The sequence below is a fragment of the Trichomycterus rosablanca genome, chromosome 5, assembly GCF_030014385.1.
Source record: "Trichomycterus rosablanca isolate fTriRos1 chromosome 5, fTriRos1.hap1, whole genome shotgun sequence".
NCBI classification, from domain to species: domain Eukaryota; kingdom Metazoa; phylum Chordata; class Actinopteri; order Siluriformes; family Trichomycteridae; genus Trichomycterus; species Trichomycterus rosablanca.
Genome location: NC_085992.1, coordinates 38,472,492 through 38,495,440, shown reverse-complemented (window position 1 = coordinate 38,495,440; position 22,949 = coordinate 38,472,492). Strand labels below are relative to the sequence as shown.

Below are 22,949 nucleotides of genomic sequence, written 5' to 3'. Positions count from 1 at the left end.
TGTCGGATGTGGGGGGGTAGAGCATGAACATGAGTAGAATATGGCTATTTTCTAGTTCATTTGGTTGCATCACAATTATATAAATTAAGGTTTTAATTTAGTGTGCTGTAGACTATTCTGATTCCCCATTGTCATGTCCTCCTTTCTGGGGTCTGATGTTCTCCTTTTTGGAGCTCTGGTAGTGGCCACCTTATGCCACATTCATTACATTGCACTGTTTTAATTCAATAAATCATGAAGATTTAATATAAAACTGAGTAGCCACGTAAAATGACAGAGCGAGGTCAGCGGATGGTGAGGAGCATAGTGCGCAGAGGTCGCCAAATTTCTGCAGAGTCAATCGCTACAGACCTCCAAACTTCATGTGGCCTTCAAATTAGCTCAAGAACAGTGTGTAGAGAGCTTCATGGAATGGGTTTCCATGGCCGAGCAGCTGCATCCAAGCCTTACATCACCAAGCACAATGCAAAGTGTCGGATGCAGTGGTGTAAAGCATGCCGTCACTGGACTCTAGAGCAGTGGAGACGTGTTCTCTGGAGTGACGAATTACGCTTCTCCATCTGGCAATCTGATGGATGAGTCTGGGTTTGGCGGTTGCCAGGAGAACGGTACTTGTCTGACTGCATTGTGCCAAGTGTAAAGTTTGGTGGAGGGGGGATTATGGTGTGGGGTTGTTTTTCAGGAGTTGGGCTCTGGCCCTTAGTTCCAGTGAAAGGAACTCTTAATGCTTCAGCATACCAAGAGATTTTGGACAATTTCATGCTCCCAACTTTGTGGGAACAGTTTGGGGATGGCCCCTTCCTGTTCCAACATGACTGCGCACCAGTGCACAAAGCAAGGTCCATAAAGACATGGATGAGCAAGTTTGGTCTGGAAGAACTTGACTGGCCTGCACAGAGTCCTGACCTCAACCCGATAGAACACCTTTGGGATGAAGTAGAGCGGAGACTGTGAGCCAGGCCTTCTCGTCCAACATCAGTGTCTGACCTCACAAATGCACCTCTGGAAGAATGGTCAAAAGTTCCCATAAGCACACTAAACCTTGTGGAAAGTCTTCCCAGAAGAGTTGAAGCTGTTATAGCTGCAAAGGGTGGGTCGACATCATATTTAACCCTATGGATTAAGAATGGGAGTCACTTAAGTTCATACGCGTGTGAAGGCAGACAAGCGAATATTTTTGGCAATATAGTGTATATATGCTTTGGGAAGGTGAGAGATCCAGACACACAGAGACACAGATGGTGCTTTTCCACCAAATGAACCCTGGTTCTTGAACCGGTTCTGTTAAGGTTTCTTTGAACCTTGGTGTTTTGTAGCGAACCGACCCACATTTCCACTCTAAAAGCTCCATATGTATCTGTGTTTAGCTGGATTTACTTCACGTGTGGTGTTTATGCAGCTCGGGGTTCCAAGTCCGCTTCTCGGGAGAGTCGAAAAAGCTTCACTTAAAAAGTGTAACGTGGCTTAATGTACTAAAAGTACGACACAGAAACACTCACTTTCTCTCGGTTATTACTGTCCTGGTCACTTTGACCATGTCATATCACACAGTTCATCTCTTTGAAAATATCAGCGAATATCAGCAGCAAACTCGCTCAAAATGTAATCAGGTGAACTTTAAAAGATGAAAGTGACCGCTCAGGTGGCGCAGCGGTAAAAAGACACGCTGCAACCAGGGCTGGATTCTGAGTACGTAGTATCGAATCCAGCTCTGCTTCACCGGTTCGAAGCTGAGTGGCTGTATGAGCAACGATTGGCTGGTTGCTCAGTTGGGGGGTGGGAGAAAGAACCGGATGTGGGTCTCTCTCTGTCAGAATGCGATTACGACCTCTGCCGGCTGATTAGAGGCACCTGCACAAGAGATGAGGAAGAGTACCCTTAGGGTGTGTCTCTCCGCATGCCAAACTCATAAAAATGTGTGGGTGGCAAAAATGCATCCGGCTGCGGCTCATATTTCGGAGGGGATATGGGTTAGCTTCGATCTCCTCGGTCAGGGCAGGGTTCGGCATAGACAGAGAGGAAGCATGATGCAAATTGAACAATTGGATGCGCTAAAGGGGGAGAAAAAGAAAAAAAAAAAGATGAAAGTGGTTTAAATTCTATATAATGTTATAATGTCTCATGTAAAAGCACCCAAACCTCTACACTGTGACACACCTACAGATGACGTCACGGTTTGCGCTGAAAAAACAAGTATTCTGTGGTGTATTTAAAAACTCCAGCAGCGCTGCTGTGTCTGGTCCACTCATACCAGCACAACACACACTAACACACCACCACCATGTCAGTGTCACTGCAGTGCTGAGAATGAGCCACCACTTAAGTAACACCTGCTCTGTGGTGGTCCTGTGGGGGTCCTGACCATTGAAGAACAGGGTGAAAGCAGGCTAAAAAAAGCATGCAGAGAAATAAATGGACTACAGTCAGTAATTGTAGAACTACAAAGTGCTTCTATATGGTAAGTGGAGCTGATAAAATGGACAGTGAGTGTAGAAACAAGGAGGTGGTTTTAATGTTATGGCTGATCGGTGTATATGCAGTTAGACGAGACCATGGAATGCATTAACAGGTTTCCCATACGTCTTTATGGGAAAAAATACCTTGAAACTCAACGCCTTTTAAACTCGACTCCACTCCCAGAACAAGAATTAAATTGAGCACCAGATCTGTTTGGTAAATTCGGATGATTTTAATCTCACATTAAGAATAAAAATAAATGATCTTTTTTAACATAAAGTGCTTCACTGTGTTATGGTGATATAAAACGACCTTCAAGTTCACCGCTTCACATCATGATTCTAGACCTTTTTTATGTCTTTGTGCGCCTTTCACCTCTATTTCTTGCCATTTCTACCTCACCTCCATTTTTATGCATCCCCAGCGGTCTCTCTCTCCTTGCTAACTCGTCAGCCGGCGCTCGGCTTTGGCTCTCGCTTATTCTCTCTCCCGCTGTCTCTTTCTTAGACTCACCGTGTGGATGGAAATCATTTCAGGCTTCACTACCCACGGATCTCTTATCAACAAATGGCGAAATGTATTCCCCAGGAGTCTACTGTGCATTTGAATACAGTCATATCCGAGCGTGGATACGTCACAGCCCGAAATTGTAGATGTTCTCAGAATGCGGCTTATTATGAAATCTTCCCACCAGCGCTGTTCGCCTCCATCAGAACGATACGCTGGCATCAATCTCTGTCACGTCACACTGCTCAGAAGGCCTCGGGTCTTTTCTTTATAAGAGAACTCAATCTTAAAGGTATCAGTGAGTTTAAAGGGCCGGAGTGGATTGAAGGAATGACGCTCGGATGGTTCTAGACCTGTCAACGTTGCTCAGGAGTCAAATCTTTTAACTGCGCAAACAAAGTTCAAAAAGAAATTACTAATCTAATGTGGAAGTTTGCTAAAGAAAAGGAAAGAGCAAAGTTTAGAAGCCAAGAGCACTAAGAACGGCATGTTTAGATCAATTATACACTACAAGTAAGTCACTGCAGATGATTTTGATTTACCCGAGTTGCATATATAAGATTCCAGACCCGGGGGCGCCAAAGTGGCACAGCGAGATATTACGCTAGCACACCAGAGCTGGGATTCTAAACTCCCCGAGTTCGAGTCTGTTACCTGTCGGCTGGACGCCCCCAAGCCAGCAATTGGCAGTGCCTGTAGCAGACAAAATTGACCACTAGTCTGCTGGGTGGAAAGAGACCAGAGTCCGAGATACCCTCCTCGGACACAACTAGGGTCCCCAGGAGTAAAAGACTAACTGGCTATGCTAAACTGATAGACAAAAGGGAGAAAATGCATAAATAAACAGCAAAAAAGGGTTTTTTTCAGGGGTCCAACAGTGGAAACTTGGTGATGGTGGGGTTAAAACCAGCAACCTTATGATCACTAGTTCCTACATCTAACTACATCATATGTATACACACCCCACAACATCCATGCTGTAGAGGTCAGTATACACCCCACAACATCCATCCTGTAGAGGTCAGTATACACACCACAACATCCATCCTGTAGGTGTCGGTATACACACCACAACATCCAGCCTGTAGGTGTCAGTATACACACCACAACATCCAGCCTGTAGGTGTCAGTATACACACCACAACATCCATCCTGTAGAGGTCAGTATACACCTCACTACATCCAGCCTGTAGGTGTCAGTATACACACCACAACATCTATCCTGTGGAGGTCAGTATACACACCACAACATCTATCCTGTGGAGGTCAGTATACACACCACAACATCCATCCTGTAGAGGTCAGTATACACACCACAACATCCATCCTGTAGAGGTCAGTATACACACCACAACATCTATCCTGTAGAGGTCAGTATACACCTCACTACATCCAGCCTGTAGGTGTCAGTATACACACCACAACATCTATCCTGTAGGTGTCAGTATACACACCACAACATCCATCCTGTAGAGGTCAGTATACACACCACAACATTCATCCTGTAGAGGTCAGTATACACACCACAAAATCCATCCTGTAGAGGTCAGTATACACCCCACTATATTCATCCTGTAGGTGTCAGTAAACACACCTCTACATCCATCCTGTAGAGGTCAGTATACACACCACAACATCCATCCTGTAGAGGTCAGTATACACACCACAAAATCCATCCTGTAGAGGTCAGTATACACCCCACTATATTCATCCTGTAGGTGTCAGTAAACACACCTCTACATCCATCCTGTAGAGGTCAGTATACACACCACAACATCCAGCCTGTAGAGGTCAGTATACACCTCACTACATCCAGCCTGTAGAGGTCAGTATACACCCCATTATATTCATCCTGTAGATGTCAGTGAACACACCACAACATCCATCCTGTAGAGGTCAGTATACACACCACAACATCCATCCTGTAGAGGTCAGTATACGCACCACAACATCCATCCTGTAGAGGTCAGTATACACCCCATTATATTCATCCTGTAGATGTCAGTATACACACCACAACATTCATCCTGTAGAGGTAAGTATACACACCTCTACATCCAGCCTGTAGGTGTCAGTATACACACCACAACATCCAGCCTGTAGAGGTCAGTATACACACCACAACATCCATCCTGTAGAGGTCAGTATACACACCTCCACATCCAGCCTGTAGATGTCAGTATACACACCTCTACATCCAGCCTGTAGGTGTCAGTATACACACCTCTACATCCATCCTGTAGAGGTCAGTATACACCCCACAACATCCATCCTGTAGAGGTCAGTATACACACCACAACATCCATCCTGTAGGTGTCAGTATACACACCACAACATCCATCCTGTAGAGGTCAGTATACACACCACAACATCCATCCTGTAGAGGTCAGTATACACACCACAACATCCATCCTGTAGAGGTCAGTATACACACCACAACATCCATCCTGTAGAGGTCAGTATACACACCACAACATCCATCCTGTAGAGGTCAGTATACACACCACAACATCCATCCTGTAGGTGTCAGTATACACACCACAACATCCATCCTGTAGAGGTCAGTATACACTCCTCTACATCCAGCCTGTAGGTGTCAGTATACACACCTCCACATCCAGCCTGTAGATGTCAGTATACACACCTCTACATCCATCCTGTAGAGGTCAATATACACACCACTACATCTAACCTGTAGAGGTCAGTATACACACCTCTACATCCAGCCTGTAGGTGTCAGTATACACACTCTGCTACATCCAGCCTGTAAGTGTCAGTATACACACTCTGCTACATCCAGCCTGTAGGTGTCAGTATACACACCACTACATCCAGCCTGTAGGTGTCAGTATACACAGCACTACATCCAGCCTGTAGGTGTCAGTATACACACTCTGCTACATCCAGCCTGTAAGTGTCAGTATACACACTCTGCTACATTCGGCCTGTAGATGTCAGTATACACACTCTGCTACATTCAGCCTGTAGGTGTCAGTATACACACTACTACATCCATCCTGTAGGTGTCAGTATACACACCACTACATCCAGCCTGTAGGTGTCAGTATACACACCACAACATCCATCCTGTAGGTGTCAGTATACACACCACAACATCCATCCTGTAGGTGTCAGTATACACACCACTACATCCAGCCTGTAGGTGTCAGTATACACACCACAACATCCATCCTGTAGGTGTCAGTATACACACTACTACATTCTGCCTGTAGGTGTCAAGTGTTAGTAAACTTTGTGAGCAAATAGTCTCAGTTTTCACAATTCATGACTGCAAAGACTTTAGGGATTTCACTATTCACAGTCTCCAACATTAATAACAGATTTAGAGAATCCGGTGAAATCTCTGAGCGTAAAGGACGGGGCCGAAAGACGACACTGAAAGCCTGTGAACCTCAATCCCACAGAAAAATGTGTTTTTAAACTGACAAGCTTCTGTACTACATATAATCATATGGGCTCAGTAATACTTCAGAGAACGCTTGTGAGAAAACACTATTTGTCTCTGCATCCACAAATGCACATTAAGACTCAATAACAATAAATCAACGTGTAGAAATGCCAGCAACTTCTCTAGGGTCGAGCTTATCTGAGATGGACTGATACAAAGTCGAAACATTTTAACAACTACAATGACTGGTGTCTACAGTCCCTGGTGTATACAGGGGTGTAAACACAGGCCTGTCCCAAAGTGTTGCAAGCATCAAATTTTGAATCAGCTTAATCAATAAAACTGAATTATGAAATATAAATATTTTGAGCACTGTATTGTTTTTAAATGAATACTGGTCAAAAAGAAGTATCACTGTATTCATTTAAAAACAAGAAGGTCCTGGGTTCGATTCCCAGGTGGGTTCTTTCTGTGTGCGTTTGCATGAGTTTCCTCCGGGTGGGTTTCTTCCCACAGTCAACAGACATGCAGTCAGGTAAATTGAAGATACAAAAGTCCCCATAAGTGTGTTTGCATGTGAGTGTGCCCTGTGACGGACCCAGTGCCCACTGCGACCCTCATAGTTGGATAAAGCAGTGGTAAAACAGACAATAAATGAATGATGTGTACAGTCATCTAGCCATCACAATTTGGCCCTTGTCAAACTCGCTCCAATCCTTACGCTTGTACATTTTTCCTGCTTCTAACACATCAACTTTAAAGATAAAATGTTCACTTGCTGCCAAATATATCCCACCCACTAACAGGTGCCGTGATGAAGAGATACTCAGTGTTATTCACTTCACCTGTTAGTGGCCATAATGTTAAGCTTGGTCAGTGTATATAGTATGTACATAATACCCCAAATCAGAAAAAGTTGGGACGACAGCATAGAAAATGTAAATAAAATAAAAATGCAGTGTTCCTTACATTTACTTTAACTTTTATTTGATTGCACACAAAGATTTGTTTGAACCCAAGATATTTCATGTTTTATCTGCTCAACTTCATTTCATTTGTTAATGAACAACAACACATTGCAAAAAAAATTGGGATGGGGCAATTTAGGGCTAGTAATGAGGTGAAAAAACTAAAAAATGATGCAATTTTAAACAGCTGATGTCAACAGGTGATTGTAATCATGGTTTGGTACAAAAGCAGCATCCAGGAGTCTTTGATGTGCAAAGATGATCAGAGGATCTCCAGTTTGTCAACAAATGTGTGAGAAAATGATTAAAATGTTTAAAAACAATGTACCTCAAAGAAAGATTGGAAGGGATTTGCATAGTTCTCCCTCTACAGTGCATAATCATAATCATCATTAAAGGATCCAAGGAATCGGGAGGAATTTTAGTGTGTAAAGGCCAAGGACGAAAGCTTAAGCTGAACGCTCGTGATCTTCGATCCCTCAGACGGCACTGCATCAAGAACCACCACTCAACAATAGCTGATATAACCACATGGGTGAGGGATTACTTTGGCAAACCTTTGTCAAGCACTACAATACAGAGTTACATGCACAAATGCCACTTAAAACTTTACTGTGCAAAAAAAGAAGCCTTATGTTAACCATGTCCAGAAGCGGCTTCAACTTCTCTGGGAAAAGTACATTGAGATCTTAGAGCAACATATGCTGCCTTCAAGACGTCATCTTTTCCAGGGACGTCCATGCATTTTTCAACAAGACAATGCAAAACCACATTGCAAACATTGCACACATTACAAAATCATGGCTGTGAAAGAAGAGGGTACGGGTACTGGACTGGCCTGCCTTCAGTCCTGACCTGTCCCCGATAGAGACTGTGTGGAGAATTTTGAACGCATCCAGGGAATCCTTGCCATGCACCCAGTCTTTCCCCAGTGTAACTGGACCTGCCAGAACCCTGACCAGGATAAAGCTGTGGTAAATCAAGATACAATTAAAAAAATAGATATTTATTTTAACAAATGTATCAGGGGCACAAACATACAACCATGCAATCTTGACAATCCACAAAAAGTATTGTTCATTCCTGCAATAGACTGGCATTTAGTTACAAATTCTTTACTAAAAGGAAATAAACTGATTTGTACAAATTAACTTCATTGAGTCATAGCGAAATGACAGTAAGCAAATCTGGCCTTCACATTGTAGAGAGAAAAATCTGAGAGTAAATTAATCTGGTGTAAAAGTATGTGAACACCTGAGCATGAGTTTGTTAACTGCCCGGTCACGGTGGGTACAATTCACGGGGCGAAATGTAGGAAGCACCACGGACAGGTCACCAGTCCATCACAGGACAAACACCCAAAAATTCACACACACATTCACATCTTTAAAAGATTTACTTAAATGGTGTAGTATGCCATTCATTTATTCATTGTCAGTTTTATCACCGCTTTATTCTATTTAGGGTCACGGTGGGTATGATTCACTGGCCAAAAAGCAGGAAACACCCTGGACAGGTCACCAGTCCATCACAGGACACACAAATTCACACACACATAGGGCAATTTCAGTAGCTCCAGTTAACCTGACTGTATGTTTAGACTATGGAAGGAAACCAAAACGAACACAGGGACAACATGCAAACTCCACACAGAAAGGACCCCCCCTCCCCAGGAATCTAACAAAGGACCTTCTCGCTGTGGGACGACAGTGCTGCCTACGGAGACACCGTGCCTCCCGAAGCTCTAACAGACTCCACTGTTCTGGGACTGATGTCATGTGGATAAGCATACTGGAACGGAAAAGGGCCTTCCTCAAACTGATCCCATAATGTCTGTATCACTGCAACTTGAGTGCAACTCATGAAAGCATCATGAGTCAAAAAATATAAACACAAATGTAACCCAATTGTCTTTTTTGAAAGGTGGGAGAGAGCTTAACGGTAAAGTGAAACTACCCCAATTCATACGGGAACCAGAATTTCACCCACTTTAGTCATGAGCAAGTGCTTTAAGAGGCTGATGAAAGTTTTTGGGTCTGTCTGAAAACCTAGTGAGCTCTCTACATGAACAGCAATTCACGTCAACCTACAAGCTCCTGAGAAGGAGGATGTCTAAATTCTTAAATTCCTTAAAATTCTGCCTACTGCGGTGCCTTATTTCAAGGTGATAATCTGACTGAGTTACGAGGGAGCATCTGATGTACACACTACACGATTTTTGCCCTGATTTTCGCTTGCCGACTGGTCGGCGCTAGATTTGCAACTCGGCGTTCGCTCGGCGATCGAAACCCGGCTCTCAGTCGCTATGTATGAACTACTCAACAACTCGATCCAGCAACTGAAGAAATATATCTAGCATGTCAAATATCTGGATGTGAGTCGCGCGACTGGCAATGAGTGCTATGTCAAACAGCCAATGAGATTGCACGATACGGTGTGAGGGGAAACGTAGGGGAGGAGTTGTAAAAGGGTGGGACAGGGGCATGGTATAGTTTCTATCAGAATACATCGGCACACACACAAGTTTTACAGTATTTCTGACCTTATCGTTCTCTACAAAACATAACACCAACATTGCATTGCAAAAAAATATTTACAAACCTCCAACTCACTATAGAACAATCCAAGCTGATCACGTTGCCAAATCCACTCAGATTCATTTATTTTTTCTCCTTGATTTTACGCTGCACATCAGCGCACAAACTTCGATGGCTCGCTACTTGTTGACGTGCATTTTTGGATGTGGTATCATTAAACTCCTCTTTGTGACAAAACATAGTTTGGGAGACCAGAGAAGCTCACCTGCGATTCCAGTTGGTGATGGATCGTGTAGTGTGAAACCCCCGTCGCCGATCAGTCGTGTAGTGTGAAAGCCACACCGACGTGAAAGACTCCCGATTACAAGAGATCCAGTTGTGTAGTGTACAGCGACCTGACGACTTGGAAAGTGGTGTAGTGTGAACTTGGCATTAGCGGTGAAGACAATCCCAGCATTTAGTGCAGCACAGCTTTTCTCACAAAAAAATGATAAATATGGTGGACTAATACAGATCAACAAACGAGTTACGTTCAAATGTAAATAAATTCTCATTGATTTGTAATTCGTATAAAGGTGCACAAGCGTCATTTATTTGCAAATTCGGGCTTGTCAGTTACAATTTAAATGTTTTCGGTACATGAAGGGATGTTAGCTGGCATGCTAGCGCGTTGTGCCGCCTCAGCACATTGGTTTGAATGGCCTGAGTCTTAGTCTGTTAGCTTAGTAAGCAACTGCAGTGATGTCATCACCATAATTGCTGTCTAAGTAGTGTGTCCAAATAATCTGCCTTATAAATTCGATGTCTTATTAGAATCCTCTCTACTTAGGCAGCTGCCTAGGTAGGCAGTAGGCAACAGGCAGCTCACTAGGTTTTCAGACAGACCCTTTATCTGCTCCTTACTACCTGCTATAGTTTCCCCATAGACAGAACAGATCAACTGACAATTCAATAGCACTATCACTACACACTGCTCTCTCCAAACTAGACGAGAAGGACACGTGAGAATGCTGTGAGAATGCCGTGTGTAGATTCTAGCTCAGCATTCAATACCATCGTTCCCCTAAGGCTTGACTGCAAGCTCTGCGATCTGGGTCTGAATAGCTCTGTGTGCAGCTGAATCCTGAACTTCCTGTCAGGTCGACACCAGGTGGTTAGGATGGGCAGGATCACCTCCTGCTCACTGACCCTGAACGCTGGAGCTCCCCAGGGCTCTGTATTAAGTCGACTCTTGTAGTCTTTGTATACCCATGACTGCACAGCTAGCATTTCAAATGTCATTATCAAATTTGCACATGACACAACAATCATAGGTCTGATCCCCAATAATGGCGAGCCTACAGGGAGGGTTTTGGTGCCAGGACAATAACCTTTCACTGAATGTCAACAAGAGCAGGGAGCTGATAGTGGACTTGGGCCAGGTAGAACAGGGCCATGGTAAAGAGGGTCAGCTGCCCTTACCTTACATAGACAGAATGCACAACAGCACCTGTTCCACCTTAGACAGCTGAAAAGTCAACAAGGCCAAGGAGCTGATAGTGTACTTAGGCCAGGTAGAACAGGTCCATGGTAAAGAGGGTCAGCTGCCCTTACCTTAGCAGAGAGCACAACAGCGCCTGTTCCACCTTAGACAGCTGAAGAGGTTTGGTATGAATCCCAAAAACCTTAACACATGCACTGATGGCTTGTATCACGACCAGGTATCAGTACCGTACTGCTATAAAGTAAAAAGCGCTGCTGAGGGTGGTACAGACAGCCCAACACATCACAGGAGTTCAGCTGCCAAACCTGCTGGAATTAAACACCAGCCGCTGTCTGAGGAAGATCAGGAAGATTATAAAGGACTCCACCCACCCAAGTCACTGCCTGGTCTCGCATCTGCCGAGCAGCAGAGGTACAAAAGCATCAAGTAAAGAAGCAGCTGGTTCCCAGGAAGGTTTTTCCCTTGGGCTATTAGACTGCTGAACAGCAAGGGTCACAATCTCTTCTGAACCACCAACATGATGATCCAAAGGGTTATTCCACCCAACCTAATGTTCTTACTTTAAGTGTACAAGTGTTCACGTGTATAGAATAAAAAGTCTTTACTTGGCATGTATACATATACACTGATCAGTCATAACATTAAAGCCACCTCCTTGTTTCTACACTCATTGTCCATTTTATCAGCTCCACTTGCCATATAGAAGGACTTTGTAGTTCTACAATTACTGACTGTAGTCCATCTGTTTCTCTGCATGCTTGGTTAGCCCCCTTTCACCCTGTTCTTCAATGGTTAGGACCCCCACAGGACAACTACAGAGCAGGTATTATTTAGGTGGTGGATGATTCTCAGCACTGCAGTGACACTGACATGGTGGGGGTGTGTTAGTGTGTGTTGTGCTGGTATGAGTGGATTAGACACAGCAATGCTGATGGAGATTTTTAAACACCTCACTGTCACTGCTGGACTGAGAATAGTCCACCAACCAAAAATATCCAGCCAACAGCACCCTGTGGGCAGCGTCCTGTGAACCCCTGATGAAAGTCTAGAAGATGACCAACTCAAACAGCAACAATAGATGAGCGATTGTCTCTGACTTTACATCTACAAGGTGGACCAACTAGGTAGGAGTGTCTAATACAGTGGACAGTGAGTGGACACGGTTTTTAAAAACTTCAGCAGCGCTGCTGTGTCTGATCCACTCATACCAGTACAACACACACTAACACACCACCACCATGTCATTGACACTGCAGAGCTGAGAATGATCCACCACCTAAATAATACCTGCTCTGTAGTGGTCCTGGGAGAGTCCTGACCATTGAATAACAGGGTGAAAGCCGGCTAACAAAGCATGCAGACAAACAGATGGACTACAGTCAGTAAATGAAGAACTACAAAATGCTTCTATATGGTAAGTGGAGCTGAAAAAATAGACAGTGAGTGTAGAAACAAAGAGGTGGTTTTAATGTTATGGCTGATCAGTGTATATACATGTGTACAGTACAACAAAATTTGCATATCCCAGCTTGTTTGGAAGTTGGGGTCAGAGTGCAGGGTCAGCCATTGTTTCTGGAGCCAAGAGGGTTGCTCAAGGGCCCAACAGTGGAGCCAGGCTTCGGTCTCTCAACCTTTTGATTGATAGCCCGAAGCTCTACCCACTAGGCTACCACTTTTTTCAATGTAGGAGGAAGCTCTTTTATTCAGGAATTGCTCTTGTGTGAAACACATATACATTTAATGTGTATTTAAATATTGTGATGGACTACACACCTACGACTGTCACTTACCTATGCACTTATGTTAACGTAATGTGACAATAAAAGTAATATGATTTGAAAACCACCTTAAGGCTACCGTGTGAAGCAAGAGATCAGGATTTAAATAACGTTTTCTTGCACTTCAATCAGGACCAGGAGATACATTTCAGATAAGGTACAAATACTTCAAACATGTCCAAGGGGAAATCTATCTCCAGGCTGAGATAGATATTATTTATCTTTCATCAAACAATGGTGACGTATAGAATTCACTGTTAGAAGCAGACCAGTTTGGGGGTGCAATGATGTATATACTGTATTTTGGGTGCACCAGCTTTCTCTTAAGAAAGTCAGAGCAAAAGCTGATAATTATATATCAAATGTTTTAAAATGTCTTTTAAGTAGCTGTTGTGGTCCACAAAGCAACCACAGTTGTCTGCTGGATGATCTTGGAAAGTCTGATGCTGCTTTTTACTTTATTTTAATTTTTGCAATCGTGTACTAAGAAACACTGCCTGTAAACTGACTGACAATACGAAGTGCTGAACCACGACCCATACCTGCTTGCAAAGACTAAGCCTTCGATGCATGCTCCTTTTCCACGTAATCCTGATTGAACTGATAATTGTAGAACCTTCCAGAACAGTGTTACTTGTATAATCTTAGTCCTTTTGTGTCTCTGTCCCAGCTTTTTTGGAGTGTGTTGCAGGCATCAAAATGCATTTTTTTACACCGATCAACCATAACATTAAAACCTCCTTGTTTCTACACACACTGTAGTCCATTTGTTTCTCTACATGGTCAGGACCACCACAGGACCACCACAGAGCAGGTATTATTTAGGTGGTGGATTATTTTCAGCACTGCAGTGTCAATAACATGGTGGTGGTGTGTTAGTGTGTGTTGTGCTGGTATGAGTGGATCAGACACCGCAGCGCTGCTGGAGTTTTTAAATACCGTGTCCACTCACTGTCAACTCTATTAGACACTCCTACCTAGTTGGTCCACCTTGTAGATGTAAAGTCAGAGACGATCGCTCATCTATTGCTGCTGTTTGAGTTGGTCATCTTCTAGACCTTCATCAGCGGTCACAGGACGCTGCCCACAGGGCGCTGTTGGCTGGATATTTTTGATTGGTGGACTTTTCTCAGTCCAGCACTGACAGTGAGGTGTTTAAAAAGTCCATCAGCATTGCTGTGTCTTATCCACTCATACCAGCAAAACACACACTAACACACCACCACCATGTCAGTGTCACTGCAGTGCTGAGAATGATCCACCACCTAAATAATACCTGCTCTGTGGTGGTCCTGGGAGAGTCCTGACTATTAAAGAACAGCATGAAAGAGGGCTAATAAAGCATGCAGAGAAACAGATGGACTACAGTCAGTAATTGTAAAACTACAAAGTGCTTCTATATGGTAAGTGGAGCTGAAAAAAGGGAAAGTCAGTGTAGAAACAAGGAGGTGGTTTTAATGTTATGGCTGATCAGTGCATTTATTTATTTTATTTTGTTTTTATTTTATTTGAAATTTTAAAAAATATAATTGGGCTTGCCAGTAAAAACACTAAAATGGTTTTGAACCATTATCAGTTAAATAAGTTCAGGCAATTTAACAAATTTTTACAAACCAACTAATTAACAGTTAACAGCTCCAACTCTTCTGGAAATGAAGTTTGTAACATATTTTTTTATGATTAGTTTGTCCAGTGATGAGTACATTATCAGCTCATTTAGATTGACACCAGATTCTCATTCCCAGTTGTGACTGGTGGGATTAAATGGGTAAATTGTGCTCCAGTGTGCACGCAGCTGCAAAGCAAATCCACGGCTCGCTGAACAGAGATGCTATTCATTATGCCCACAGCACGTTAGCACCACATTACAGCTAGCACAAATAAATTGATTGGAAAATCTTCCCATCAGGTCTGCGGAATTAACTCCAAACACAACAATTTATCCTGCTATTTTTGTTTAGATACAGGCCAAATTGTTACCATACAGACAACAACAATTAAAAGAAGTGCAAAAATTATATTTTTATTAAAGATTTTTTATTTATTTTTTCCAAAAGGTACCTTTGAAAATGTCTAATATGTGCTTAAGATAATCCTAAATATGCTTGTAAATAGAATTAGATGGCTGGGGCTTTAGCTCAAACTAAGAACACAATCTACCATTACCACAGTTTGCTATTAATTTAGATGGATGGATGGATGGATGGATGGATGGATGGATGGATGGATGGATGGATGGATGGATGGATGGATGGATGGATGGATGGATGGATGGATGGATGGATGGATGGATGGATGGATGGATGGATGGATGGATGGATGGATAGAGAGATAGATAGATAGATAGATAGATAGATAGATAGATAGATAGATAGATAGATAGATAGATAGATAGATAGATAGATAGATAGATAGATAGATAGATAGATAGATAGATAGATTTAACTTTATTGTCATTGCTCAGTACAGGTACAAGGCAGCGAAATGTAGTTAGCATCTACCAGAAGTGCAAATAGTAGCATTGTGCAAAGAAAAACAGAGAATATCAGTAAACATATATCTATGATTAATATGAATATAAAGTTATAACTAGGGATGCATCAATACCATTTTTTCCCAACCGAGTACAAGTACAAGTACATGTATTTTTGTACTTGCCGATACCGATACCGATACCAATACCTATTGGATCAGATATCTGACATGCTAGAAAACTCGATCCGGTCGCCAAGCGCTCGGCGAGCCGGTCGGATCGAGTTGTTGGGTAGTTCACACTTAGCGATCGAGAGCCGAGTTCTGATCGCCGAGCGAACGCCGAGTTGCTCCCGAGCCGGCAAATCTAGCGCCGACCAGTCGCCGAGCGAAAATCAGGGCAAAAATCGTGTAGTGTGAACTAGGCATAACGCAGCAACGTGCACTAGGCACACGGTATCGGATGTTTAGTATCGGAGCCTCGTTTGCGAGTACGAGTACAAGTTAATGAGCGCGGTATCGGGCAAATACCCGATACCAGTATCGGTACTCATGCATCTCTAGTTATAACTATAGCTATTTACATATATGGAATTATATCTATATACATAGTATTATATACATAATAGCAATAATAACAATAAGCATATGAATAAAAGTGGGTATGTATTATAATAATAACAGTGATAATAATAAAGATTAGTTAGGTATATATTATAATAATAACAGTAATAATAATAAAATAAATAACTATAATGATACGTATATATGTATGACAGATGTGTAAAGTACAGGTGCAAATGGCAAATAATAATAATAATAATAACAGTCCAGTGTGTAATCCGGGGTGTTGATGGTATTAACAGTGCAAATGATAAATTATAGGTTCAGTGTGTAGTCCAGGGTGTTGGTGGAGTTACACAAGTAATTGTTAAATGTTTTATTTGTTATTTTAACACAACAGTAAGAGGGTGGTTATAGAGAAATGTATCATTTCAAGGAGGTATTACCACTTAATCAGTACTGAACTGGTTCATCTCTGACAATAACAGAAAAATACCACACAAAACAACAGTGACAGCTGACAAGTTCCGGTTCTGAACATTTGATTAGCAGATTGATTATGTATGGATTGTATTACAGCGGTGCAATGCTGTGTACAAAAGCATCGACCAAGTAAACACATGTAAAAGCAGTAGACAGAAACAAGCACATAATCACACACGTGGTGACGTGGACCAGGTAGCTTAATGCACACCCTAGTAATGACAAGTCCTCAAGCCATTGCATGTCATGGCATAAAAGACTCAATTAGGACAACGAAATGCAGCAGCAGTTTACATTTCTAAACAAGCTAGGGGAATACAAGTTACGTTTACCAACCTGGAAAGTGCCCATGGATAAAAGCCTTCTGTTTTTGCTTATGTATACCACACCAAAAACCATAGGGATTGCATTACTGTATTAACTACTATGACATATACTGTATGAAACTACCTCTGTTTGACATACCCCAAGCTGTACATACAGCTACTAAGCATTATATCAAGTGGACTCACCATCCAGGTGCACTATAAGTATGCAGGTACTGACAGTAATCCCTCTCCGGCAATGCACAATTAATGAGCAACCTTTTACCCTAACCAAAAGGAACCATTTAGTAGCAAATATCGCACACCATTCTGGTATTTATTGCATAAATAACCATCTTCAGATAATACTACAACATCCTCATTGGGTTCTGACCTTCAACTGGATATTCCAAAAGTGTCTTGTTAATAGATTCAACTTTAAAGCATCAGGTCATGGATTTTCTCATACAAATTCAATTCCTAATTCACTTAGTGCTTTGAAGTTGACCCGCCTGTAAAGAATTAAAGGTTCCCAAATTATAAATAGGGCTGGCACCGATTCAATACTCTGTATCGGTATCGGTCCGATATTGGCCCAAATCACTGGATCGGATATCGGAAGGAAAAAAACGTGTAATCCGATCCGATACTGTTGCTTAATGTAAATAACACTTAATGTAAATAACACAATGTAAATAAGGCCATTGTTTGTGTGTAAAGCAAATAACACACGAAGATACGTTCCAACAGAGTGCCGTTTATTGCCACTCACTCTGCAACTGCCGTAACAAGGTGCACCTTGATGCCATCATTAACATGTGCCACTGATCTACAACTCACCTGCAACAGCCATTCAGAAATAAAAAACACACTGATATACTTAAACTTTTAGCATTTTAAAAAATCATCTACTACAGCCACATCTAAAAACACTGTTTAAACACAATAAAAATCACTTTATAAATGATAAATCGCTCACCTGAGATAAAGAAAACCTGTCTTGTCCCGGCTTGGAGATTTCTCACATCCTCAAAGATTAATCCATTAGTGTTATGAAATAAAACAAACGACACCGTTTCCCGTTTAGCCACAGATCTCCTCTTCAAAATCCAGCAGTTTTTTTTTTTAATAATCTAAAAATGACAGAACTTTAACGGAAAATCTCAACCAGACTCTGCGTCAGTTCTAATTGGTCCATCGCGTTTGATTGACATCTACATCTTTCAAATGTAGACACTTTGGACGACACGCCGTAAAGCGAGACGTGTCACGTAAGCAACAGCTTGAACGTAAGTGAAACTTGTAAGTTGTGCGGTCGTCATGTAAAAGTGCCGTGTGTAAAAAATTACAATTAAAACAGCAGTTTTGCATAAGTGTGATGTTGAAGGTTATGTATTTAGTTTCACAGTCTGAGCATTGTTATTTAGATAGCTAGTTTAACCATGGTGCATTGAGACATGTACAGTATTATTACTGCTTAGTTGTTTGAGAGGAGAAATGACGATATCGGATTGGTATCGGTATCGGCAGATACTCAATTTGCAGTATCGTATCGAGCCAGCCCTAACTATAATGCTACCTCCACCACATTTAACAACTGGAATAAAGTTTTGGTGTTTGTTTTTCCTCAATAGTGATGTGCATGTTTGTCCACAGAGCATCAGAAGTTTTAGAAGCGATGCGAAATATCCAGTTGACCTGAGATGTTCAGCAATGATTTTTGTTTGTAGATTAGCAGTTTACTCGATGGTGTTGGTCCTATAAATTATACATAAACTGAGACGTTTGGAAGTTTCTCACATCTTTCTTGGGAAGGATCGAGGATTTGTGAAAACAGATGTGTTTAATGATTCGTGTGTAGTATATTCCAGCTTTACACATCTTTTCAGTTTATGTTTAAGCATCGAATGTTTATTTTTATGAAAATGTGACCACATAAGCAAGCATTTCAAAGGGCTCACATACTTCAATCCTTCATCTGACCACTGGACTCTGTTGGCTGAATATTTTGATTGATTCTTAACTCAGCATTGACAGAGAGCTTTCTCAAGGTCTCACCAACAAGCTGTTCTGTTATTGACTTGTACCAGCACCACATACTGCCATGTCACTGCTGGGCTGAAAATAATCCCTTATCTAAACAATATGAAGTCAGTGGTCCAGTTGTGGTTCCTATTCTGTTGATGAATGAATTAGATGGAGGTAAAAAAAAAAAATGCACAGCAACAGATGGACAACGCTCAGTAATTGTATACCTACAAAGTGCACCTCTGTGGTAAAACTACCTCATTAAATGCTTAATAAGTAAATCTACCAGGCTGGAGTATCTAATAAACTAGTAAGTGCATTATTTAGTAAGGTAGTGTGGTTTGGGACGGAGCCTAACTTACACCAGACTTATATGTTTAAATAAAGATGTATTTAGAATGTAAAACAGGTATTTCATTAATGAGCTTGGTTTAAATAAATCAGATAAATCGACACGTTTATTTCTCATTTATCCACAACAGACGATGCGTCTTGGCTTAGACAATTACTGACAGTCATTTAAACACACCGCGCTCTATAATGTAGAATAAAGAAATGCAGCGTTCACTTACCATGTCGCGTTCAAAACCACGCACAGAACGCAGATATAAAGTGCAAAAAGGTTCACGCATTCCGTAATCGGTCACATACTCCAACAAGACAAGGCTGTGTTTTACTCTGGTTCGACCTCCGAACACGAGTGCAACAGAACAGCGCACCTAGTTCCCCCAATAATGAGGTGTGCGATCGGGGTGTATACCCGGAGTGTATGAGTGAACGATACGAGTGGAGCGAAATAGCGAAGAGCTCCAGCTACACAAAGTTACCCAGTGAGCTGAGCTGAGCGCTTTCTCTCTCTCTCTCTCTCTCTCTTCTCTCTCACACTCTCTCTCACTCTCTCACAGTCTGATGGAGGGTGCACAGGGGAGATAGGCTAATCTCATTTGCCTCCAAAAGGTGAACTGCGTGAACACTCTTCATTACCTCAGATGCATCTAGATTAAAAAATATGTATTTAAATAGTATAGCATCGATGAGTTCATACCACTGCTTTGTCATACACTGATCAGGCATAACATTAAAACCACCTCCTTGTTTCTGCATGCTTTGTTAGTCCCCTTTCATGCTGTTCTTCAATGGTCAGGACCACCACAGAGTAGATATTATTTGGGTGGTGGATCATTCTCAGCACTGCAGTGACACTGACATGGTGGTGGTGTGTTAGTGTGTGTTGTGCTGGTATGAGTGGATCAGACACAGCAGACACCTCACTGTCACCGCTGGACTGAGAATAGTCCACCAACCAAAAATATCCAGCCAACAGCGCCCCTGTGGGAAGCTTCCTGTGACCACTGATGACGGTCTACAAGATGACCAACTCAAACTGCAGCAATAGATGAGCGATCGTCTCTGACTTTACATCTACAAGGTGGACCAACTAGGTAGGAGCGTCTAATAGAGTGGGCAGTGAGTGGACACGGTATTTAAAAACTTCAGCAGCGCTGCTGTGTCTTATCCACTCATACCAGCACAACACACACTAACACACCACCACCATGTCAGTGTCACTGCAGTGCTGAGAATGATCCACCATCTAAATAATACCTGCTCTGTGGTGGTCCTGGGAGAGTCCTGACCATTGAAGAACAGGGTGAAAGCAGGCTAAAAAGGTATGTAGAGAAACAGATGGACTACAGTCAGTAATTGTAGAACTATAAAGTGCTTCTATATGGTAAGTGGAGCTGATAAAATTGACAGTGAGTGTAGAAACAAGGAGGTGGTTTTAATGTTATGGCGGATCGGTGTATTTTCACAATTATTTACAAAAACAAAAATCCCGCAGATTTATTCCTGCAATCTGTCACAACAGTTACCAAAAAACAGAAGTAAAATGCACGGATGACAACAGACGTGACGTCATGTTCTTTTGTCCAAGAAGTAAATGTGTAGTAGCCATAGAAATGGCCAGCAACAACCAAAGGTTTTTATTTAGTAGAAGTATGCTTTGTCTTTCATTATTTATGACTGTAGACAATAAAATTGCAAATTAAAAATCTCAAGATTACTTGGCAAAATCCCCAAATCCCAAGTCTATCCCCCAAATCACAAGGAATGGCAACACTTGTCCTATTCTCTGGCCAAAAGACAGGAAACACCCTGGACAGATTACCAATCTATCACAGGGCAAAGACACACACACCTTGGGGGGGCTTTAATATCTCCAATTAACCTGACTGTATGTCTTTGGGCTGTGGAAGGAAACCCACACAGATACAGGGAGCTCCACCTGGGACCACTCCACTTGGGAATCCAACCCAGGACCTTCTTGCCAAGGGGCAACAGTGCTACCTAATGCCACCCAGTGTAGCATGCCAAAGCTTAACAAATACTGTATAATGATAAAGCCAGAGAACATTTAACCAGTTATTTCACTGTGTGTATCATGCAGGGGCAGTGGCATAACTAGGAGCTCATGGGCCCCAGTGCACATATATATACAGTATATATATATATATATATATATATATATGGACACATGTATTCTGATATTTCATTGTCTTTTAGTTATTTTAATATTTTACTTAACAAAAATATTGTAATATAATTATAACGACCTGGAGAGTGCAGGAGAGTGCATGGGGGGCGATGTGGTGGGGGCATGAGTTCATGTCGTGGATGCCCCCTCCCGCCATGGGCCGGAGTGCACCTGCCCCCTCGCCCCCCCAGTAGTTACGCCCCTGGGCAGGGGGCAGAAATTAGTCCGTCAGGTACTCCACTCATCCTCTGGCACTTTAAAACAAAACAGCTGTCTAAATAATTAAGCTCTGTTGAGCCAAAACATTAGAACCTGAATTGCGCACAGCAATGCTTATTCCTTAACAATTGTGAAAGGCTACTGTGGCTCAAGTAGCAATTAATTTTAATAATGGTGATGAGGTGAATGTGTCACAACACACAGTAAATCAAACCCTTCTTAGAGCTGCATAGACACAGTCCAGTCAAATGGAATATGCTAACTCCCATCTACTGCCAATAGCGTGTATGATGGGCAGGGTAAAATGATGGTCAGATAGAGCTGGTGCATTCCAGCTCTTTAAATTTTAATAGCCAGTTGCTAAAAATATTTTCAATCCCTTGCCACAACAGTACTTGTCATGCAGCACATGACAGGATTAGTCTCACGGTGAAAAACCTTTAGTAGATGAACTGACTGATTTCAATGGTCCTTATAAGTAAATCTGTGTGTTTGTGTTGCCCTGCAATGACATCACAACTGGCATCCATTCAGGGCATATTTCTGCCTTCCTTAAAATGTTTATTGGTGGCACCAGAATAATATAGTAGTTATCAAGAATAATGATCATAAAGATTAGTGATGATAATTGTTATTTCATTTCATTCTCATGTTTTACCCATGCATTATTCTGGTCAGGGTTGCAGTAGGGCTAGCCTCCACGGAATCAGTGGGCACAATGCATTTTACATTAGCAGCAGTTAGCAGACACTTATATCCAAAGTGCCATACAAATGTGATAAATACAGTTTAAACAATTGAGAGTTAAGGACCATGTGTGTATGTACTCAAGGGCCCAACAGTGGCCTAATCTAGTGACCATGAGTGACATGGTCTGCAACAATGCTTAGGTAGATGGTACGTGTCAAAGTAACATCCACATGAATGACAGGACCCAAGGTTTCCAAGCAGAACATTGCCCAGAGCATCACACTGCCTCTGCCGGCTTGCCTTCTTCCCATAGTCCATCCAAGTGCCATGTGTTCCCCAGGTAAGCGACGCACATGCACCCGGCCATCCACATGATGTAAAAGACACTGTGATTCATCAGACAAGACCTCCTTCTTCCATTGCTCCGTGGTCCAGTTCTGATGCTCACGTGCCCATTGTTGGCGCTTTCGGTGGTGGACAGGGGTCAGCATTGGCACCCTGACTGGTCTGCGG

The 22,949-nt window shown here is 42.3% G+C and overlaps 1 protein-coding gene across 1 annotated transcript in view; it reads right to left on the bottom strand.

The window, feature by feature from the left end:
- Positions 1-19,645, bottom strand: part of pcdh15a (protocadherin-related 15a) — a 483,603-nt gene extending 463,958 nt beyond the window's left edge. The window contains exon 1 of the mRNA XM_062995172.1: positions 19,564-19,645. The gene's annotated coding sequence lies outside the window, so the exon portion shown is untranslated. The remainder of the gene's footprint in view (positions 1-19,563) is intronic.
- Positions 19,646-22,949: the final 3,304 nt, after the last annotated feature.